We start from the raw sequence: 22716 nt of genomic DNA, 5'->3' as shown, positions 1-22716 counted from the left end.
TTCCATTGGCCTGAAGAGTTGTGCTGTGGAGAAAGGCAGTTTTGTAGTAATCCTGGTAATTCTTCCCAAATCCACAGGTCATGGCAGTTTTTCTCCTTCTCAAAATTAAAACCTAATTTGGCCTGACACGAGTCACTGAACAGTCCATTACAAAAACTTTTGTTTTGCTAAGCATTTCTTGGTACTGAGTGCCAAATAAAGGGGTGGTTTCACAAATGTGCTGTTTGAATGAAACTGGGACAACTCTGTGACTTTTATGAGCATTTTGGAGTACTCAGCAACACAGTTGATAATGACCTTTCTAGTCCATATTTGGACTTAAACACATGTGTCCAGCATTGAAATAAAATTCTGGATAGTGAGAACATTAGATAAATCATTACAGTATAAAAATTGACTCTTTCTCATGAAGTCCTACCCAAAACTGTGCTTTCCCACTCTTGCATTCCTAAGGTGCCCCAAGTTTTTGTATAATTGCCTGGTGACTTGGATAAAGTATGGATATCACTGAAAAAAAATCCATCCAAGGAAGTGGGTGGGCAGACTGTCCCTCAGAACCCAAACTTTAACCAATTTGTTCCTCTGAGTAAACCACACTTAATATATGAACCAACAAATGACAGTACAAATGCTGCTAAAAAAAAACTACCCAAACCTAGCAAATCTAGAACTACTAATTACTTTTCTACAGATTCTTGGCTTCTGCTCATGCACTGCATTTCTTCCAAGAGAGAAACCTGGACCTTAGTGAAATCTGTTGTGCTTATGCCATTGTTTTCACAGGAATTCACTTTATAGGGTTGACACAAGTGGCAAAAATGCCTGCCAATCTCAATTTACTAGATTTAAATTATACCCTCTATGTCCCAGTGGGTTGAAGAAAATACCACAAAGAGGAGTCATATTGGTGGGCAGAGAGCTGTTGAATAGGAATATTGAATAAACAGAGTCTGGGTTTGGATATTTTCTTGCTGTAATTAGGATCTCAATCAGTCTGTACTACAAGCTAGTGCTCTTCCCTGAAAAATATATACCAAAAAGCAAACAATATACTCTTCTGTATTAAAATGTTGGCATATAGCTCTGAAAAAGGCTGCCATGAAGAGTCATATTGGTTGAATTCTAATACCTCCTGCATTGTAAATGCTGAAATTGGATATGTCACTGAAAGCTGCTCTTTGGCAGTTTCAGCTTGCATGAACTGCATTTACTCAGCAGATCACTATAGGTCTTGCTGATCTTCCCCAGACACCACTTGAACGAGATCTTTCTAATGGATACCTCTTTTTTTATTTTCCTTATTTTACTTGCTGTTCCTCCCCCCACCATGTATTAGGTATTAACATGCTTTCCTTGGAAATTGGAGCATGCATTGCATTTCATTTCCTGCTGTTTCCCTCTTCAGCAAATTTATTTCAGTGCAAAGGAATGCTCTCTTCTGCTGCTCAGTGGTGTAATATTCAAATGGGTGATATGCTTGAGCTGCCATATTGTGCATTGGCAAAAAGAAAAAAAAAGGAAAAAAGGTAAAAAGAGTCTTATTTTTTTGAGAGAATTTAGCCCTGAAGGCACTCTGTGTGTTGTAGCTGCCCTGGTCTATCAAGGGGAGCTAAGCAGCAAGATATAATCTTAAAATTCAGATGGCAGCACGTTTCTGATTTTTCCAGCTGGCAGAATCTGGGGTGCAGCTCAGGCAGACTGTGCTGAGCAGCTCTTTGCTTGGCTCTAATGCACACACACTGCTCAGCTCAGCCTCTTCCATGCAGCTGGAAGTGCTCTCCAGTGGGGATGGCGTGAAAGGTGTGTGTGGGGCGTGCTGTCTGCGCCAAAGTATGGACTTTTGAAGTGTATGCTTGTGTTTTAAATTTGCATTCACATCAGTCAGTCATACTTAAAAAGATGCACTCATGAAAGAGTTTGGCCTGAGAGAGATTTTTATAACATACTATGTGGTAAGAACAGACTGGCATTAGGGAAAATGACATCACAGCTGATTTATGGGGTCAAAAAAAGAAGGAAGCTATGTGAGGAATCTTTTTGGTATAGGTTTACTCAGCAAGGTTGAGCACAGTGAAAGCTGCTGTAGGCTTTGGATTTTATCAACTCATGTCAGCAATCCTGTTATGATATGCAGAGCAGCAGTAAAAAAAACACAACAGAGGCATAGCTTTTCCCCTGTGCACTTAACTATGAACATTACAGGTTTGTTTTACTACTATTTCAGACTATATATTGTAGTCTATCTAACTTAGTTATTAGACTCAGTGAAATCATATTTGGAAGGCCTCTCTGAGGACAGCCAGCAATTTGAGGTCAAAACTCATGAAGAATGACAACTGATGTGCTCAGGTGTGGTTTGGGTCGGGATTTCTGAAGCAGGATCTTCCCAGAAGGATCACAGCTCTGGTTTTTGGATGTAGCTTTTAAGGAAATTGCCTGTATTACTTGGGAAGGGAACTCCTTCTGTGCTTGTGCTTGTTCTTAACCAGTGTTCATTAGAGGGTAAAGTGTTCCTCATTAGCAGGGGTCTTCTCTTAATTTCAGCTTTTAGGATACTTAATTGTACTGCCTGAAACTTTGTTCTTCACAGTCAGAGCAGTACCCTGTCTCTAAAAGAAAGGGCTAAATTTTGAAACTGGCTAGGTAATTGCAGATTATGCTACCTGTAAGTACTTGTGCTTTGTAGATTGACCTCACTGTCACGTGCCAGAATTTTATTTCAATGTCATTTTTGATATGAAAGAAGATAGGAGATGTTGAGCTCTGAGCTGGTAGCACAGCAGAGTTCTCAATAAATATTGCCATGGATTGGCAGTGATTTTGTGGTAGTCTTTGACAGCAATAGGGGATTTATATCTCACTTCTAATAGTGAACTGCATATTACATATGAAATGTTTTACTCAGCAGCATTCCTTTTGAACACTGGGTTCTCCAGTTTAAGTTTTTTCCTGGGCTATGTTTGGACTCATAGAACTTGGAAGGGTGACATGATTTGGCACTATACATATTGCTGCTGTGACAGTGGAGATGTCACACAGCTGTGTTCTCAAAAGCCACATCTTTGCTACTGGTTAAATATTCAGAGATGCTGCAACAGTTCAGTTCATAAAGCTATAAAGATAATGATGTTGAAGAATGTTCATAACTAAAAAGAGACCCAGTATCTAGGACTGTTTAAGTAAATCATTAGGGGAAAGAAAATGCCAAGCTGGAAACTTCTTTAACCTTCTCACATTTTTATGGTCCTACAAAGCTGCTTGATTTGGAAATGAATTTACAGAAGTAATTGGCATATATGTGCATATAAATAGGAATAAATGCATTTAAATGGCTATCTTCCAGCCTATATTTAGCAGTGGATCAAATGCAGAATGCTCTTTCCATATCCTTTATTTCCTTTGAAACAGTACTTTGCATGACAAGTTCCTCTCTGTAGATTGTTCTGTTAACTTTCTTCCATCTGTATCTCCCTTTAGCCCCAGGCTGTTAAAAATGAGACAGTTTTTGAATGAATAATGCTTATGTGATGGCTTTTTTTATATGATTAAAGAAAGTGTGGGATGATATTTTGGTACCCTTTTTTTTTTCCACTTCACTAATGATGATTTATAGACTGTAAGATTTTCTAAGGAAGAAAGAAGGAATAATACTCTTCCTGTTTGATCCTTTCACTTGGTAGGAGTCAGGTCCTGTTTTGCCTTTGTTCATTTAGGCTCAAGCTTTTTCTAAAGATGATAGCTGATACCTGCCTTAATGTTGATTCAACTGGAGGAAAATATTATCTGCACTTCTGCTAAATTAAAAGTATCCTATAACTTGAACATGTGGAAAGAAATATTGCAATTGTTATTGACAGAAAAAATTTAAAATTTAAGATCTTAATCTCCCATAATTCAGTATCAGGTTACAATTATATCAGTGGTATTTTGCTGCAGAACTCAAATCTACTTTTACTACTGCATTTCAGTAATATAGGCTGTATAGATCTCTGTTGACAGGGTTTGTGAGTGTCAACATAAAGAAATTACCATTATTTTCAAATGTAGCTCATATTGCATTTGCCCTTTGAGTTATCCAAGCAACTAACAATGAGAAAGTTAGTTGTTTAATGGCACAGGCTTTCAAGGGTTTTAATTATTCAAAGGATCATAAAGGCAAGAGTGAGAAAATGTAATGTTAAACAATGGATCCACTTCATATTCCTGACACCCTATGGAGCTATTTTGAAGTTAATGAATCTGTTTCACCCTTATCTAGCTAAAAGAAAAGTAAACAAAACCTGTGAACTACCCTCCAAGAAATGCTTCCATTGACTCTAATGGAGCTATTGGCATTAGCAAATCTAACTGTGATTTAAGGAATTAGCACTCTGTCCTCTCCATTTGTGTTCTGTTCATTTAAATGTTGAGAAATGGATAGGCATACAGGCTGCCAAAGCTTTAGGTTACTGAATGAGAGATGTTAAAGTAGTTGGAAGCTTTTGAGAGTTTAAACTTTAAAAAAACCCAAACTAACCAACCAATCAAAAAAAAAAAAAAATCAAACCAAAAAGACCCAAACAAACTACCTCAAACCACAGGTTTTGTCTGTCCACTTGAAAAATATCTGGTAAGTTCTGTGCCTGGGAAATTAATCCTCCTTGTTTTTTTAATGGAAGTCCTTATTTACTTTATATCTTCAAGGGAGTACAGAACAGAATTTAAGGTATTGGTCAATGTTTAATAAAATAAATACTAAATGGGAGAGCTAGGAAAGGCTTCAAAACCTTTCAGCTGTTGTGATGGAGTTGTATTATCTCTTTCCCCCTTGTTTGAAACTCTGGGTTTGACTCAACAGAGAGTCCTCCAGCATTTTGGTGCCATGTTGGTTGATGAAACACTTGGGTGATTCAGAGCAGATGGAGCTTGGTGTCATCTTCCCTTCAGCAAAGCAAACCAAAAAATGGTGATTTCATTCTTCCACCAGTACCACATCTCAGTGATTGCTCTGAGCTTGCTTGTGGCAGCAGCTGAAGTGCGTGCATGAGTGTACACTCGTGTTTTTTGCAGCCCCTGCCCCTGTGTGGTGGCAGTGGGAGAGGGATCTGTGGGTGCCCTGTCACTGGCACTTTGCCCCTTTTTTGGGGAGGACAGAGCAAAGTTTGTGGTCTGAACTAGAATTTATCTGGTGCGTTTGAGAGAAACTTGAAATTAATTTAGGGACTGAGAGGCAAGTAGAGAGTCATTAAATTTTTAACGAGCAGAAATGATCAGGCACGTCACTTTGTTCATCACATTTGTGTTCTAGTCTTTTTTTTTTTTTTTTATACCTATGTCTTTCCCATTCTCTGACTAAGATTTGTAGGCTTACAAAGACCTTTAGAATTATGGCTCTGATATGAACTTATTTTCTTGTAGCTGTGCAGGGTAGTTGGTAAGGTCAGAGAACAGTGAGTTATGGTGACTTCAGCCTTTTAAGGAAACTATTTGCAGTGATCTTTAAAAACAAACAGCTTTCTCTGTGTGAAATGAGTAGGTCTTGGTTCAGTTGCTGGTAAGGAATTGAAAACATTGCGTATCAGATAACACAGTGGGATTTTTCCACATAGTTCATGATCTCTGTGTTAATCTCAGACATTTAAGAAAGTAATAAGAGGGATTACTTTTATTCATTTATTCATTCTCTAAGGACATTTCATTCACAGTAGATACAGGTGTGCTGACATGAAGAGGCTTTGGTTGTATGTCAGCAGAGTTCAGATGTGATTTGCTACACTTATTGGACTGCTCACACTAGAAAACTCTCAGAGCAAAGCCTGCATCTATATATATATCTCTGAGACCTATGGGATGTATTTGATGATTTTTTAGAGGAACTGAAGTTTCTTAACTCTTTCCCTAACATACTGTGGTGAAATAATTAGGTGTGAATCCTGGGGAGGAGGTTAATTATTGAAAACCAAAGTAACAAGTGATACTAGTTACAGAGGGATTGAAGGATAGCAAAAAACAAAAAACAACCCCAAAAACACTGATTCATCAATAATGAAGTGACTTGTTCTTGCCATGCTTATCAACTTTAGATACAACCTCATAGAAACAAGTTTTTAATCCACTGTTATTTTTTAATCCACTGTGATTAAAAACTTCCCAAGTTTTGATCTTATGCTGTTTGTTTTGTGTTGGGTAGGGCCTTGTGCACTTGTACCTAAAATGTTTGATTAGAAATAACGCAGAAGTGTAATGAATGACCTTTATCTGTAGTAGCTTTGCATTTTAAAACCAGCTAAGGAGTGTCTGTCTTTGTACAAGTGCGTACGTAGTCATAATTGTCTCCTGCTATCTCCCAGTTGATGCTCTTGGACCTTTTTGCAGCATGTCAAGCAAGCTATTAACATGCACTTCAGTTTATAAACATCCTGGTAATTATGTTTCTGATTTTCAACATCTGTGAAATACAATAGACAGACTTTTTGGTTTAAAAATTTAACACGGTGTAGGATTATTTGGAAATGAAAGTCACAACTGAAACTGTGTTCTCAGTGTCTTTTTATCTGTACTGAATAGTCTGGAGTTTTTTTTACAGCTCCCAACTTTCATCTAGCACTTAAATACTGAGCCCATTCTGGGCTTCTCAACACATTTCCCCCTGGTCCTCCACTGCACCTGCTGCGCTGCCATCAGCCATTAATGCTCAGGCAAAGCCAACAGCTTGTTAGGATGTGTCTGAGGCATTCAGCAGTGCAGATGGCATGTTCTGTCTGCCTCTACCTGTAACATCTGGCAGCAGTCAGATGTGAGAAAGCCCAAATGAGAAGGAGGGAGATAATGTTTTTAAGTTGAATTGAATAAATAATTTTTCCAGACAAATTGTTGCAGTTTGCTTGAGGTCATAAAGGGAAAAAAAAAAAAACAACACCCATGTAAAAATGGAGGGCAGAATTAGCTTGCTTGGTTGAATTAATTGAATGAATTTATATATTGTGTGGACTTCCAATTCAATTTTTAAGAAATTCTGTGAGCTGGTTTAGAGCTTAACAGATCAATGCTGTAGTACCTAGGGAGTTTTCTCCTTAACTATCCCCAAGAATCTATCAAACTACACACTAGGCAGATGGCTGGGAACAAGTTTTTCTATGCTGTTATCAGCTTTGCTGTTGGTCTTGATGCAATTTTAAAATGGTTTCTAATTGTATTTGGGATTGTTCAGAACAGATTCAAAGGCTTCTAGATGACCTTGGTGTTGTTATGAAGAGCCTGACAATACAATGACTGATTTGCCATCTCATCACATGGACAAGAATGTTCAAATTTATTTATTTCTGAACCGAATGCTTTTCTCCCTCATACCTTATCCTCCAAAAAGCCTTAGTGTAGTAAGATGTAATGTAGTGTCCTTCACAAAGCTTTTACCCTGGAAGACCTACAGCTTGGTAAAAAGTAAGCATGTGTATAAAAAGTCAGAATCTGTGCTACAGAGAACCAATAACTTGCATCATTCTCAATCATCTCAGTTTTCACTAGAAACAATTTTGCAATCCTATTTTTTGCCAGTTAAGAAAGTGAGAGGCTTCTGAGATTGGCTGAGGGGTTTGGTTTTCTTTCCCCTCCACTCCCATTTTCCTTCAGTTCTTAAACTCTCTTGGTCTTGATCCACGAACACTTTTGCTTTTGCTCTCTCTGGTTTCAAACTGGGAGCGCTGGGTGAAGGCAGGGAGCTGTGATCATAGCATTGGATGGGATGGAGCATCCCTCTGGCCAACTCAACTCACCTGTCCTGTCTGTGTCCTCACTCAGCTCCTGTCTTATCCCAGCCTACTTCTTGGGGGAGAGGAGGAGAAAAGAGTGGGAAACAGAGAGAAAACCTTGGTCCTTCAGAAAATGCCTTTTTTTTTTTTTTTCTTTTCACCTGCCTTTTTGGTGTCCATGTCATTGTTCAGGAACAGCCACAACAATGTTGTGTTATCTATGCGGTTTTAGGCACAAACTCAAAACACAGAACACCATACAGGCTGTTGTGAAGAAAGTTAATTCTAGTCCAGCCAGATCCAATGTGGATAGGAAACTCTGCCCAAGGTAATTAAAGATAAACAAATCTTGGATATCTTTAACAAGGCACTTTTTCCTCCTATGTAGGCAAAGCATGCTAGAAAGTGCTGAATTGTGCAGGAGAGGTGAATAAGATTAAGATTAGAGTGCAGTGGACACAATAAAGCTGTGAGGCCTCAATCCATCCCCCCCAGTTTTACTAAGCTCATGACACTTTTCTATATTTGAAAGATGGATCATGTCAGCAAATCTTAAGATTTGTTGGCCTGCCAAAGAAGGAGGGACAGAATAATGTGGCTTGTTATCTGCAACAATTTTTGACAGTGCTAATGAGTGCAGAGCAAGAAGTGAGGAAGACTGATTTCTGATATCAAAACCAGCTCCTGGGGAAAGATCTCATCCTGTTACTTGCAAAGTCTCTTGGCTTTCAGAATAAATAATACAGACATCTTAGAAAACTTTAAAAAAAAATCTGTACAGTAGAATCTTGACAACACTAACATAAAATGTGACACGATTAATCACCCTGAAGTTTTGAAGAGCTGTTAGTAGAGAGGCATATTTTGTGTTAGCATTTGTATTATGAAGTAAACACAAGGATTGCTTGAAAGTCCAGTGTCCACTCTTTTTTCTGTTTGCAGTTAAGCTTCTAAGTCATTTTTGAGAATGCAAAGTTGTCAGGCAGTTCTTCAGCCCAGAGTTTAATTAATACTTCAGCAATAAAAATGCATCTGCATTCTGTGCCTTTTGCCTCCTTAAAATAGTTGTCTTCATTCACATTTGAGTTGTGATTTTCTGCCTTTTACACATGCTGTTTTCTCCAGAGTAAGAACTAGACTACTTTAGAAACAATGGCAGTCTATCACCTAAAGCAAAACATGCAGGTAATTTGCATTTTGAACTGCTGACCTGTTTGCAGGCCTCATTTTCTCTCTCACTGAAAAGCTCCAAAAATGCCTGTTATAACCTTACAGCTGCTAAAAAGGGAAAAGGGGAGTATGTAAAGCAGGGTACCAGACCTCCTCCTGTCAGTGCAGCTGAATAGATTCAGCTATTGTCAGTCAAGTAGGTACTAGTGCTATTACACTTACAAACCTGATGTTCCTAATCAAAGTCAAGTGTTTGCCATTTCTCTGAGTGGAGAAATTTGACAGCCTCAGTTAAAAGTGATGGAAGCAATAAGACAACAAGCAGGCACTTGGAAAGGGGAAATTAAGGAAAAAAAACCCCAAAAAACAAGGAAATGGTGACAGTGGCAAATTTGGGGTGGGTTTTCTTTTGTTTGCTCCTATTTCATGAACCATAAACTCTCTCAGACTTGCACAGTGTAGCAGCCAACAAGTGATCCCATCTGTGTAACAAATCCTTTCCTTGAGTTCAGCATTCTCGCAGTGACCAGGACAGGGGTGAGGAGGAAAGGGCACCTGGCCATGTTCCTGATTTGACCCATGCCATAAAGGTGAGCTGTAGCAAAAGGAATGAGGTTTTGCCATGAATGCTGAGCTGAGACTGAGCACAGGAGAGGGGTGAGCTAGAGGCTGCTCAGTGGGACCAAGAGTTCTCAGGTGAGTGTTTCTGCTGTGCTGTGGCTTTCCAGACACAGCTGGAGTGGTCACAGCTAAATGTAGATATCCACTTTTGAATGCCATAGGGCTTTATTGCTTTGTAGGCTTGAAATGTGTTGCTTCAAAAATGGCACCTACATCCCCCTGAAAGATGAGTCTGCCTATGTGAAATGGGCATGCCTTCCACATCCAGAGGGAATAACTAAAAATCCACCGGCTGGTGACTGCTCCCTTTTATATTAGATTTAAAAACAAAGGTTTCCTCATATAGTTCCTTCCCTTTTTTCTCTCTGTGAACTGTGTAGTGATTTTTTAAAATGAGAAACAGTAATATAATTTGGTTGTGCAGAAAAATACAATATGTGCCAAATGATTGATCACTTTTGGCCTCGGAATCCTCAGGCAACTATTTTGCAGTGCATTTTAGGAGTAGTTTTGAAGATATAAATAGATCATCACAATCTGTGGCAATTAGCAGATAAGAGGAAATAACAATCAGCTCTACATACTGGATATGTAGTAAAGCTGGATTTTAAAACCAAAGGGAGCACAAAATTTCCACTAGCAGCTCATGATTCAGCCCTTCTGTGTTGGAATGCAGCAGAAGAGAATCTGATTTGTGGGATACAGTTTAATGATGTTTTGTGGTTTAACCCCAACAGTAACTCACTCCCATTACTGCTGGGTTCTTAAAAAGCCCATACTGTTTCTAATGGAGTAACAATTATTGCTTTATGTTTGGCCTTGTTTGGGTTACAGTGACACCTGTCAAAGTGGGGATTTAGGGACGTTTGTTTGCATGCTCTTTGAAGGACTGCTCTCAATGAGAGAGGTTTGGGGGTTATGTGCACCCCCAGATTGGTGCAAGCTTTTCTTCAGGCCTAGAATAGAAGGAATAATACCAACCTCCTGTTCCTGGAGATGAGCTTGATGGTTTTTCTTAGCAGGATCTTCCAGTTTCAGACCCAAAGAACAGCTTCTGTGCATGAAGGCTTGTTTATTGAGCTACACTAGCTGATTCTGCTCAGTTTTCTCTACACCCTGCCTCACTCAGACATTCATGACTCAGTGGGAACAGCACATTTCTGTGCATGTCTGTCCCTTGCCTAAAAACCTTGATTGTATTATAGCTTTCTAAAATGATTTCAATCTAGAAAAGATATGTTTTCATCAAATATAGTAGAACAGAAGTCAGGTTGACATAAACACATGGCTCATACGCCTATATAGGAGGTAAACGTTGTTGGTGAGGAACCTTTCATAAATGTCTGACCTGAAGGTAACTTTAGTAGGACGTGGTAAGGTTGCCAGTTTCATCTGTTATAATGTGCCCTTTGCCCAGTGTGCAAAAAGAAATGTCATAAATTACGAACTGATGATTTAATCGTGTGTCACTTAGTTACAGCAACTTAAGGGCAGATGCCCATGGTGAAAATAGGCCCCACTTAAGGAGCTTCTGGTAGAATATGGTAAAAATCCAGCCCTGCTCCAGACAGAGGATTTATCCTTGGCAGCAGAGCCACAGCACGCTGGGAATTCCAGACTGGGGTCTGTGCTCCTGCCCAGAGGCTTTTTGAGTGTAAGGGTGGGGTGCTCACCACCCTCCTCTTGAGGCACCACAAGTTTCAGTGGGTGGTTGATGAAGGATGCACATCAGTCACCTCTGGCACTGCCAGAGCCTTTTGCTGTGTGAATATCGCTGACTTTGTTCCGCACAATTCTCGATAAAAATCATAGCTCCTAAATGGGGTATGGTGATTTCGGGGTCTCCCGTGGCAGGAAGGAAATTATGAATCTGACTCCATGTTCTTAGAAGGCTAATTTATTATTTTATATGATATTAAATTATATTAAATGATAGAATGCTATACTAAAGAATAGAGAAAAGATGCAGACAGAAGGCTACAAAGAATGGTAATGGAAACTTGTGACTCTCTCTCCAGAGTCCGACACAGCCTGACCGTGAATGGTCATTAAGTTAAAACAATTCACATGTTGGATAAACAATCTCCAACCACATTCTAAAGGAGCAAAACACAGGAGAAGCAAATGAGATAATACTGTTTTCCTTTTTCTCTGAGGCTTCTCAGCTTCCCAGGAGAGAAATCCTGGGCAAAGAGGATTTTTCAGATACTATGATGGCGACAATGGGGTCGTGTTCTCAAGAGGCATAAGCCAGTACGTTATTTTATCCCAAATTCATAATTCTAATGTGATCATGCTATAGGAAGAAGATGCAGCAAAATTCAAGCATTGAACTTACTGGTTGCTTTTTTTTTTTGTTTTCCCTTCAGTAATGAAATTTATAATTAGCATGTTCAAGATGCTAAAGAGAATGTGAGCATGTTAACAACTCTCCAAATGTCAAAATGATTTTACAGTTGTCATTGGTTGTTCACATTAGGGAAGATGCTTTTTACTACTTGGTAAGTTTCTTACTGTCACAAAATAGAGCAGAGAAATATTGAAGGACATGATTCAAACCTGCCTAGCAGCAGGGGTTGATGCTGAAGGCCATAGCTGTCTATAACTGTTAAAAGCATCAATTTACAACAATTGGTGCAAATATTGCTTGCTCTGGTCAAATTTATCTAAAAAAATCTTACATATTAGAGGATGATAAAATAAGTGTAAAAGAAACCTCTTAATAGTGTTACCAGTCTTCTGAAAGAGAACACAGGAAATCACATAAATAATTTTACGTAAGGAGTATGTATCTTTATTGTATTAATGGACTTTCTTCAGAGCAAGACAAAACATTCATAATGATCTCAAGGTAGTTCACTTGCCTGACCAAAATCTTTCTAAGTTCTAAAATGCGTCTTGATCCAAAGAAGCATAAATTAAAAAATATAATTTAAATAATTTTCTTCATAGAGATGAACTGTGTTGCAGATATGCTGTTACATAATAGTTAAATTATTATCTGAAAAGATTGTAGAGATCTATCACTCCAAAATGAAAAAAGAGACCTGGCATATTTTTAGGATACAATCTTCTGATCATTAGAGTATTCTTAGACATTAGTCATGAGCAAAAATATGTTTTGAATATAATTGCAACAGCGTGAATGCTGATGAAAGATTAAGGTACTGTTGTGTAGCCAGAAGAATTACTGATTCATGTGAAACACTGATTTCTTTGCAAGTCTGGAAGATGAATGCATGTAGTAGATGAGAACAAAAGCTCAGTGGGGCAGAGCATGGTGTTAATAAGGCAGAGGTTGTTGGTTTCATCCCCATATGGGCCATTCACTTGAGTTGACTCCATGACCCCTGTGGGTCCCTTCCAGCTCAGAACATTCTGTGATTCTGTTTGCAGGCTGGCAATCCCAGTCAGTTCCCTTAGAAGGTATTAATGTTTTCTTGAATTCTGTTGTAACTACATCCTCCTGTCATTTTTAGCGTGGTATTATTCACAGTAGCCTAACAAAATATATTTGTATTAAATGACCCAGTTCAATCTATCCACAAAAGATACTTAACAGGTAGCTTACGTTTAAAAAAACCAAACATTTTTAACTACAGCCTTGCTACCCAAATGGTACCAAAAATCCCATTACCTTAAGGGAAAGTGCAGAAGAGCAAGGCAGAGTAGTTAAGTCTTCTATCAGATGGCATCTAATTTAATCCAGTTGAAGCTGGTGCATGATGATCATGCACTTTTATCTGAGAATCATCAATTTTATCAGAAAAAAAAGGAGCATGTTCTGTTGATCTGTTTTATATATCTGATGTTGACACACAAGATACACCCTGTTTCTCTTCTCAAAAAATTCTCAATCATCTCTCAGCGATGTCTGGACCTTGGAAAAGCGTCCTATAAATGAAGGAAATTAAGCTTTCTGCTGCCCTAGAACAGGACTATTCCTCCCTTTCTTTTTGGCTAAAGTATATTTCCAGGGAATAGAAGGGAATGCTTCTAATACTGTAAGCAGAAATAATTATGAAGCCTGCTAAACCAGTAGCTTCATTGACTGTAAAAATACTAATGGTGACAGGAACAGTCTGTGAACTGTGAAGTGGTAGCATAGATATATTTTTTTAGCTGACTGTTGAAGACCCTTGTTCCTCAGCGATCAGGGTGGTGACCTGCCCTCCTGAGACAGCCAGAGAAACAATCCTTGTCTCCTGTATCTGCAGTGGAGCCACTTGCATAATCTTTAGTAAAATAGTATCTTAAATCCAGTAAGGCATAAATTCATCAATTAATTCCGTAGTGAATAATCGCTAACGTTCTCAATTTCTCTACAGATGCAGAATGTGTGTGGGTTGATCAGAGTAGCATGTTTGACTCAATCAAAGTATGTGCCTTGGTTACTGAATATGGATAACTCCTTGGTAGCTTTCAGTCTGTTCTGTTAGTTAATCATCTTGCTAGTTGAAAATTGGTACCTTTTTTAAAATGAAAGCCCTTCATTTTAAAGTTACAGCTTGTTTACTGAAGTGTTGTCATGACAAAACGCATCTATTAAACTTCCAATTTCTCCTACCATTTTCAAGTGGTCCTTATTTCTAAGGACAAGAGTAATTTTCTACTATTGAACTTTTACTCAATTCCATAAAACATAAATAATTATGACAGTGCCCATAGGTAGATCAAGTAAGGATTTTGTGTGAGAGATTTTATCTATTTCAGTGAAGGATGGAGGTAAAGCTCAATTTTTCTACATTGTTTTTTTTTTTTTTTTAAGTGGCTTCTTGAACCTTATTCAGGGCTGAATCAAAGGATGCCAGTGGCCTGCCTTTGTGTGTTGCTGTGGGTGATTTTGGAAGTTTGCAGCTCCCCCTTGAAACACCCTAATGCTTGGGCAGTGTGAGATTGATCCCAGGATTAGTTCTGTGCTGTCCATTCGCTTGAAGCCAATTTCCATTTTCTTGTCAGAGACATGTCTTGACTGGGCACGTTGCAGCCAGCACTGTGAAGGCAGAAACTGCTTCAAGTGGAACTAGATGAGCCCAGTAGTCTTTTCCTTTAAGGAAGCTGCTATCAGCTCCTTTGGAAATAGCCCAACCAAAACTCCACAAGGTCTTTTCCCTGACAATAGGGAAAGAGAGACCCTGGATTTCATTTATCATTGGAAGATGCTTCCTTCTCTTCAAAGGCTAGTTGTGCTAATTCTCAGAGTTAAGCACTACTTTTGTTGAACCACATCTTATATCCATTCATCTGCTGAAATGCTGCACGTGGGATGTGAATGCATGTTTTTTAATCCCTGATAGGCAGATACTTCATCCTTTGGTAAACAATTAGATTTTCACCTGGAAATTCCCTTTCATTCCAAACAGATTAGGTGAAAATACAAATGAAACTACTCACAGCATTTAAAATTGATAATATGGGTGCTAATGTTTTTAGACTTTAGTGGAGAAATCAGGAAAGCATTTCTACACAGAAGTAAAGTTGGGAAGATTACTCTCTCTACCTGCATTCCCCTGACCTCCTGTGCCGCCTCCCTGACCAGAGTCCTGGAATGTATCTCCTAGAGAAAATTTACTTTTTTGGTAAATTCTAAACTGCTTCAGAAACTCACTTGAAGGCTTCCTTGGCTTCAATTTAAACTCCCTCTTCCTCCGAGGCTTACTGATTTTATGGAAGTGAGAGATGCTTCGAAGCCCTGACAAATGAGAGATCAGTGTGCCACTTTTGGAGATGCAAACACTGGCACAGCAGCCCAGGGGCCATGCCCAGCAGTCAGATCAGGGAAGTTCATCTTCTGGCCTGTCTACCCCCACTTAGCACTTGAGTCAGCGCCTGTATCCATGGGTGCGCTGATGAACGCGCAGGGGTGTTCCAAACAGATGAAATTAACACAATGGGATTGCTGCTAGCTCTTGGTTGGGAGGAGAGGGAGCTGTGCTTTGTGAACCTGAGGATGCCAGGTTTGGAAGGAGACAGTCCATCTCTAAGGGACAACACGTTTCCCCACAAAACGTAAAAGTAAGTAGATGTTTGCCACTGAGTAGCAATGCTGAAGTGTTAATAACTTGGGAATGCTGCAGAATAAAGTCATGCAGTGTGCTCTTACCTTGCTTTTAATTTAATTAGTGAGTTTTGATGAGGCTTTTTTTTTTCCCCCTAGTAGGTTAAGAATGTCTTCTAACAAGACTAAATAGAAAAATTGCTAATATCAACAAAGCTGTGCTTTTCTATCATGTCAAAGATAAATTCCCAGTATTTCCTGGCAAGAACATGAAAGCAAGCAATCAAGCAATTATCTATATATGAACCACGTGTCTTGGAAAGCAGGTGTTATACTGGAAACACTTGAAAAAAGATTATTTTCCCTTATAACTGTTCCTATTTAAGGAACTGCTAGTCAACTTGAAGTATGTCCTTGATCCTCCAGTCCTTAAACAATGCACTCCTCTATCTTTGCTAGAAGTGCATGTTGGAAAAAAATAGGGATGAAGAAGAATTTGCAGGAAAAATAATTTGATGTTAGTGCAGAGGCATGCTGGGCATTGGCAAAGCTGCAATGCTTTTGCTTGGGATTCTATTTTTACTATGCATTTCCTTTATGCAAAGAACTCTGCAAATACAACTGTTTGAAAATTATTGTAAGATGGAGATGGACATCATTTGAACTACTTGCAAATGAACTTAAGTTCAATTTCTTCTTCAGAATATTAACTTGGCTCTAATCACTGAATTCCACATGACTGAGTTCAAAGGAAGATCATGCATCCCTACTTCTTCCCTAAATTTTAATTTCTTCTTAGTGTGCTTCAAAACCTGAACTGCTTTGACACCCCGTACTTGACCTTTAAAACTTCAGTGCCAGGGGAGTCATGACAACTGGATGGAGCCATTCAATTATTTGCCTAAAATGTTTGTATAAACATTAGAAGCCACATAAGAGCAGTTTGTGGGAATGCTGTAGCTTCATAGGCATGGGATGCTGCTGAGAGCTGCATCTTCATGAATTATTAGTGCTACTGCTCGAGATGTTTGAATATCTTGCCTGTTCTTAGTGGAAGCTGATCCCACTTTTCTTGATGAAGCCTGAAAATATTTCTTCTACTTTTTTCAGGCTTGGGAAAAACATCTACCCAAGTATGTGTAGTCTGCTCTTATTTCCTCCTCATGATATCTGCCACCATGAGACCACAGTTTTCCTTCATGATGTTGCACTTCTCAAATAAGGGCCAATTTTCATCATTTGCTGAGCAATGTGCTCTGAAGAGAAAAATGCATGGCATGGGTAGCAGGAGAACTATACCTACAGAACAATTTCAAATATATCTGTGCTGTGTTTTATTTGATTTTTATTTGTAACAGCTGCAGTTCTCTGAACTGCCAATGAAAAATAGAATTTAACCAGCACACTCTGTTACCATGCTGGAGCTGGCACAAAAGTACCAGTGTAGGCTGGCATACTTACTGTGACAACACAGAGTGACCTCTGTAAAGAGCAAGGAATGGTTTTCCTTCTGTCAGTGCAGGAGCAAACCAACAGAGAGGAATTAGTGTGCCTAATGCATTAATGCCATGGAAGCCATTTGCTAAGGGGTCTAGACTTTTCTGCACACCTGCTAAATCTCAAATGTGTAACTGGAGGGGCCTAGGAAGATGACAGGAGCTAAAGAAAGCATAGAAGACTTAAGAGAAAAAGAAGCTTAAAAATGAAAAGAAGAATAACAAAGTGTAAACTATGTGTATACCTTAGTTGTCAGCAGAGTAATTCAGTTTGAATACATCACCAGTTTTGGGAATCTCTATAGATTAAATGTAAAATCTGTTCCAGGAAGGACTGTCTCCTCCTCCAATCTTTACCTAATGACTGCTGCTTCTTTCAAGAGGCTACCACAGAAGGTAGAATACATTTCTGGGCTGCAGTGATAATACTGATTTTGCTTTAAAGAATTTTAAGGTTGATAAACTGTACCCTGTGGAATAATTTAAATTGAGCAACAAAACAAAATATATTGTTTTAAATTGTCAGAGTTGGCCAGTGGTAAATTTATGTTTCAGTGTTTGGAGAACTTCTTCAAATTGCTGTCAAAGAAATAATTCTTCTTTGGGTTAATTAATCTTAAATTGTCTGAGATTAGCTCAAAAATATGGAATCTCTGCAAATCACTAGTCAGAGTAAAAAAAAATAAAATATATCTTCTGGCTACAGAACTTCCTAATGAAGGACTAGGGAACAGCCAGTACTTATGGGGTTATTGTCAATTCTTGAAGTACAGGGAATCCTAATAAGGATGTGCAAGGTTCCTTTGATCTCTCAGTAGGCATTTTCTTTCCATGGATGGAAGAAGCATGGACAGTCTTACCACAAGAGTGTTGTGAATGTTGTGGAACAGTGACAAGCACTTGTGCTTTGAACACAAATGAGTGTGAGGGATAAAACTGAGCCAAGAACAGTTTATGGAACCTTTTGATAATTCACTGGCTACCCACCCTCATTAAAGCATTTGAGAAACATGTATGGACTCAGTTTTAATTCTGAGCTGAAACAGGAATGAAAGATGGAAGAAAAAAAATCAAATTCATCTCAATGTAGTTACCTAAATATGTAATTAAAAAGAGTAGTGAGCTTTATCCACCCATTTTGGACTACCCAATGAAAGACCTGCTCATTAACTAGTTTCATACTGGAGACAAAGATCCTCTGGAGCAGTGTCAAAAAATTTGTGTTCTGGTCATAATGGAGAGTGGGTAGGGATAGGGGAGAGAGATTTATACTTGACCATGTATGCCATGAGAGATGCTGTCACTTTTGTGTTCAAAGGAGAAAAACAAACAAAACCCCACAACAATTCAAACCTAGGAACGTTGTGCACTAAATCTAGGGAAAAAAGGAAATAATTCCTTGTGTGTTAGTAAAGTTGAATTAAGGAAATTACGAACCTAGTTTCATTGTTTCTGTGAATTTCTGAGCATTCCTCCATTCTAGCCAAGCACTCAAAATACTTTGTCTTCCTGAATTCAAATATTCTATAAAGTAGGATGGTTGAAATAGGGAAAGCCAAGCTGTGAGTTGCACTAGACATGATGTAAAGCCTTGTGTAGAAATATAGCAAAAGAAAAAAAATGACATGGTTTTGTGTGGTTTAAAAATAATGTCTTCTGCTCTCAGTCCACTCAGCTTTAATTGCATTGCTACATTATCTGTTGCAGAATTTAAATCTTGGGGTGACTTGTGTGAGAAAAGATTTTCCCATCAGTAAGAACACGCCAGTGTGTTGATGGGGAGTCAAGGGGACTCAGCTGCTGTCCTGCCATTCCTCTGGGGATTTTCCTCCAGCCCCCAGAGGGGGTGGCAGCTGTGGGCAGAATAAAGCTCCACAGAGGGCAACAATCATGGCCATACTTTTGAGTTAGTGAAAATCATTAATGTTTTTTAAAATCAGCTTGTTTAGAAAGAAAACTCTGGCTCCCTTCCCTCAGTAGGTTGCCTTTCACATTTATGGAGTCTTTCCTTATAACGGGCAGCAAGTGGCTTACCAAGCACATCCCCCTTAAGTGTGAACTGGTTTTGGATTAGGCTTCAGGTGGTTTGAGGAAGAAATCAGCCAAATACACTGATTTTTGGACTTACATGAAGTTGGGTGGAGCCTGCTTGCCCTTTTTGGTTGAATAGGTGGGGAGGGCACATAATCTCTCCTACGCCGAGTCTGTGACTGTGTACAAAATAATTGTAAATTAAATTTGAAAAGCAAATTGAGAATAAAAACCAAAACCAAGAAAGATACAGTTTAAAAATTATTTAGACTACACTATAAATTATCTTTGACTCATTGCACTACAAGTGTGATATTGAGAGTACCAAACTGTACAAAGAGATTTTTCGAGACAGTGTTTAACATCAGTGAGCCAGACTGGAGGAGCAGTATGAAATCATCTAATGACATAAGATTTTGTTTTTTAGGGTATGTAAGCACTGTGTTGATGAATGTCAGAAGTTCAAGACTTACATGAATTACACAAAAAAGAAGCTTTAGGGCTTTCTCCAAACAAAATTTTGACTCAATAGTTGTTCATAGCTCTTTGACTAGGCTACTCAGAGGCTGAATTCTGCAGTCCATTACTCAGGCAAACACCTTTCTGCTCAGTAGAATGTGAACCTGGTCCAAAACCAAATCTCCCCTCTCATGCTCATTTAATTTAGGCTTACTAAAATCTGAATAATAGACTCTGTATTTGCCAATTAGCTGAAAATGTTCTGATTACTAGAGACATACCAATTTTTATGGATATTAACATTTTGCTTCCATACGAGTGAAGGGAAAAATGTGTTAGATGCTCGAAGTGGGGGAAAAAAACCTTGGTTTAAATATTTAGAAATTAAATATAAGCATGTATAATTGAGAGAAAAATATGTTTATGGTTAGATTTGTGTTAATGAATCATCAAATAGCAAAATGTACTGGGTCAGGTGTAGCTGCATATGTGTGCATGTTTATGTGTGTGTATATATATCTCTACACACGATTTAGTGTGTGTTTCTAGAACCATGTTGTTTTTCAGATCATATTCTAGATTGTTAGGTGATATTCAATTGATTTGGAATGATGGCACATAAATGTTTGAATTAGCGAATTTAAGTGAGAAATTAGAAATATCTGTGTGTAGGAGTTACATTGTGATGTTATCCAGCAGGCTGAATATTGTCCTCTAAGCATCGTTCCAGGGAAAAATGATTCAGACTTATTTCTGAATCATAGGTTTTCTTCTTCCCTTCTCTGTTTACTGTGAAAGGGCAACATAAAACTCTAAGACTTGCAAAATGGGTCTTTGCAGGAACACTTTTTCTCCCCTTCTTTTTAAATATCAGAATTGTTCCACTGAAAACACTTTCCATAGTCATACTTGGTTACACAATATTTTTCTAACTAATTAACTCATTGAAGTTACCTCATTAGAGGTGTGGACACATTGTCATTTATGCCTCTGTGGATGTGCTGCTGACCTCTACCACTCCTGTTCACCTCTCGCTCTCCTGCCCTGATCAGATGCCAAAAAAGACCAAAGCACTGCAAAGCTCTTGTCCCATCAGGCTGTTGGGGAATGCTGGGACTTCCCGTTCTTTTTACTCACATAATTGTGTCCTGCTTGAGAACTCTCTTTGATTGCCACTTCCAGCCCTTAAAACCTCTCCACAATTTGTATCTAGAATGACTCACTGAGTATGCAAGTTGTTTTATTTTCTTTGCCTCACTAGCACCAGTTAAATCAGTCATATTCTGCATGATACTTTCAGATCGCTGATGTTTCTCTTGTACATGTAAAAATAACACAAAGTGATCTTAGAAATGTGACTGTTCTCCCTTCCCTGTCAATTTGTCAGTGTCTCATAGAAAACACATCTTTGTTTCGGGTTAGTGGTTTGTTTGGGTTTTCTTTTTATTATTTTTATGTATTCTGCTTATAAGTAAAGAGAAAGGAAGAAAGAAATAAAAATGCTTTTCACTCGTTATGTTGAGCTTCAAGCCATTCTGAGTGAAGGTTTTTATGCTGTAATTTGTTCTCACCCCTGGGGCGTGTAGGCCTCTATCTACATTTCCCAAATTTAAGTAGATAGTATTCAAATCATGGGAAATCAGACCTGTTAATCCTGTAGTTCCTTTCAAAAGAGCTCTGTGCTGTTCAGGGAAATTGGTGCTACTGCTGGGTCCTGTGCTGGGGGCTTTCCAGCCGCTGCTTCTAAGTGGTGCTCTTCCTTCCAGGGGCGTTGAAAGACTTTCTGCTATGAGCTCATCTCTCTGTTCAAAGGGCAAGGATGATGTGTTTTAGAAATTCATGGGTTTCTTGAAGTGTTGAGTCCCTGAGCATCTTTCAAATGAACACAGCGCTGCACGTGCTACCCTAAGCATGTATATTTATTTGACTTTTGTCATTTTGAGACTTTCTAAAATGCTTGGGACTTCCTATGCTTTAAAATGTCTGGTTTTACACATGGAAGCTATGTCAGTGTTGTGCTTTTGAGAGGATACTCTTGTTTCTGCTTCTTCAATTCAAATTTCTCACAAGGGCAAAGGGATGGGGCAGGGAGAAGGGAAACAATACTAGCATTATCAGCCCTTCCAAAAAAGGCTGGATTTGCCTCATGTTAGAATGGTGTATGAGGCAAATGTGTATTTATTTTAAAGTACTTTATTTTCATCTCCGATTTCACACTGTAGAAATTTGGGTATGTATAGGGGACAATCAATACCCTAAAACAACTAGCATATAGGATTTATCAGTAGAAATTTCAAAAAATGACCTTTTCTTTGTGCTTTTCATTCATTTACTGTTGAGATTAATGCTTCTATTGTGATTTATTAATCAAAAATGCATTTGTTTTTCAGACATTTTGTTAATAAGTTCATGCTTCCTGCCCCTTATGGCCAGGGTGCATGTTTCAGGAGGATACAGTACAGCAGAAAGGTTTTAAAGCGAATGCTTCATGCCTTAGTGATTTTAGCATTAGAACCCTGAAGCTTGGTAGCTGAAAGTTGCAGAGAAGGGATCAATCCCCGTGGAGGATTACATAACCTGTTAGACCTGCTGCTGAGAAAGGGCCTGAGGTAGCCTGCCCCTTGCACCTTGCTTATACAGAATCAGACTTTTTTCCTTCGGGCTAGGCAGGGCAAAAGAGCAGCAGTCCATCTAGTTTTTGGTATTAAACATCCATATGACAGTGTTAAAGTCATTTGATTTCTCTGGTCACGATATTAATGATATATTAATGGTATCTCATTTTTATATATACTATACATTATATATTGCTCTGGTTTTTATATTAATTTTTGATGCAGTAGCCATGAAGTTGCTGAAGCAGCAGCAGTGGCTGCCCAGTCCAGGTGTGGCACTGAGAGCACTCCCCTGCAGGTACTCCAGTAAGGACAGCTAAATGCTGGGAGAGCTTTGTGTCCAGAGTTTCAGAGAAAATGGGACTGAAGGGGAAAACCAACACTGCTGCCTGCCAGTCTCTAAAAATGAGAAGAGCTATAATTGTTTGGGGGTTTTTTTTGTTTGTTTTTTTTTTTTTTGGGTGGGTAAATTGATTTTGTTGTGGCCCCTGATCAGCATAATTGTGTAACCACCCTAATGCATTCCTGTTAACTGCAAAAAGTTTTTTCCAAGGGCTTGAACAAGTACCTCTCAAAGTACACTGCCAAATGTCTTTACT

The sequence above is a fragment of the Fringilla coelebs genome (genome assembly GCF_963513975.1).
Source record: "Fringilla coelebs genome assembly, chromosome: 4".
Lineage (NCBI taxonomy): Eukaryota > Metazoa > Chordata > Aves > Passeriformes > Fringillidae > Fringilla > Fringilla coelebs.
The sequence above is the reverse complement of the archived record's forward strand: the minus strand, read 5'-3'. Positions refer to the sequence as shown.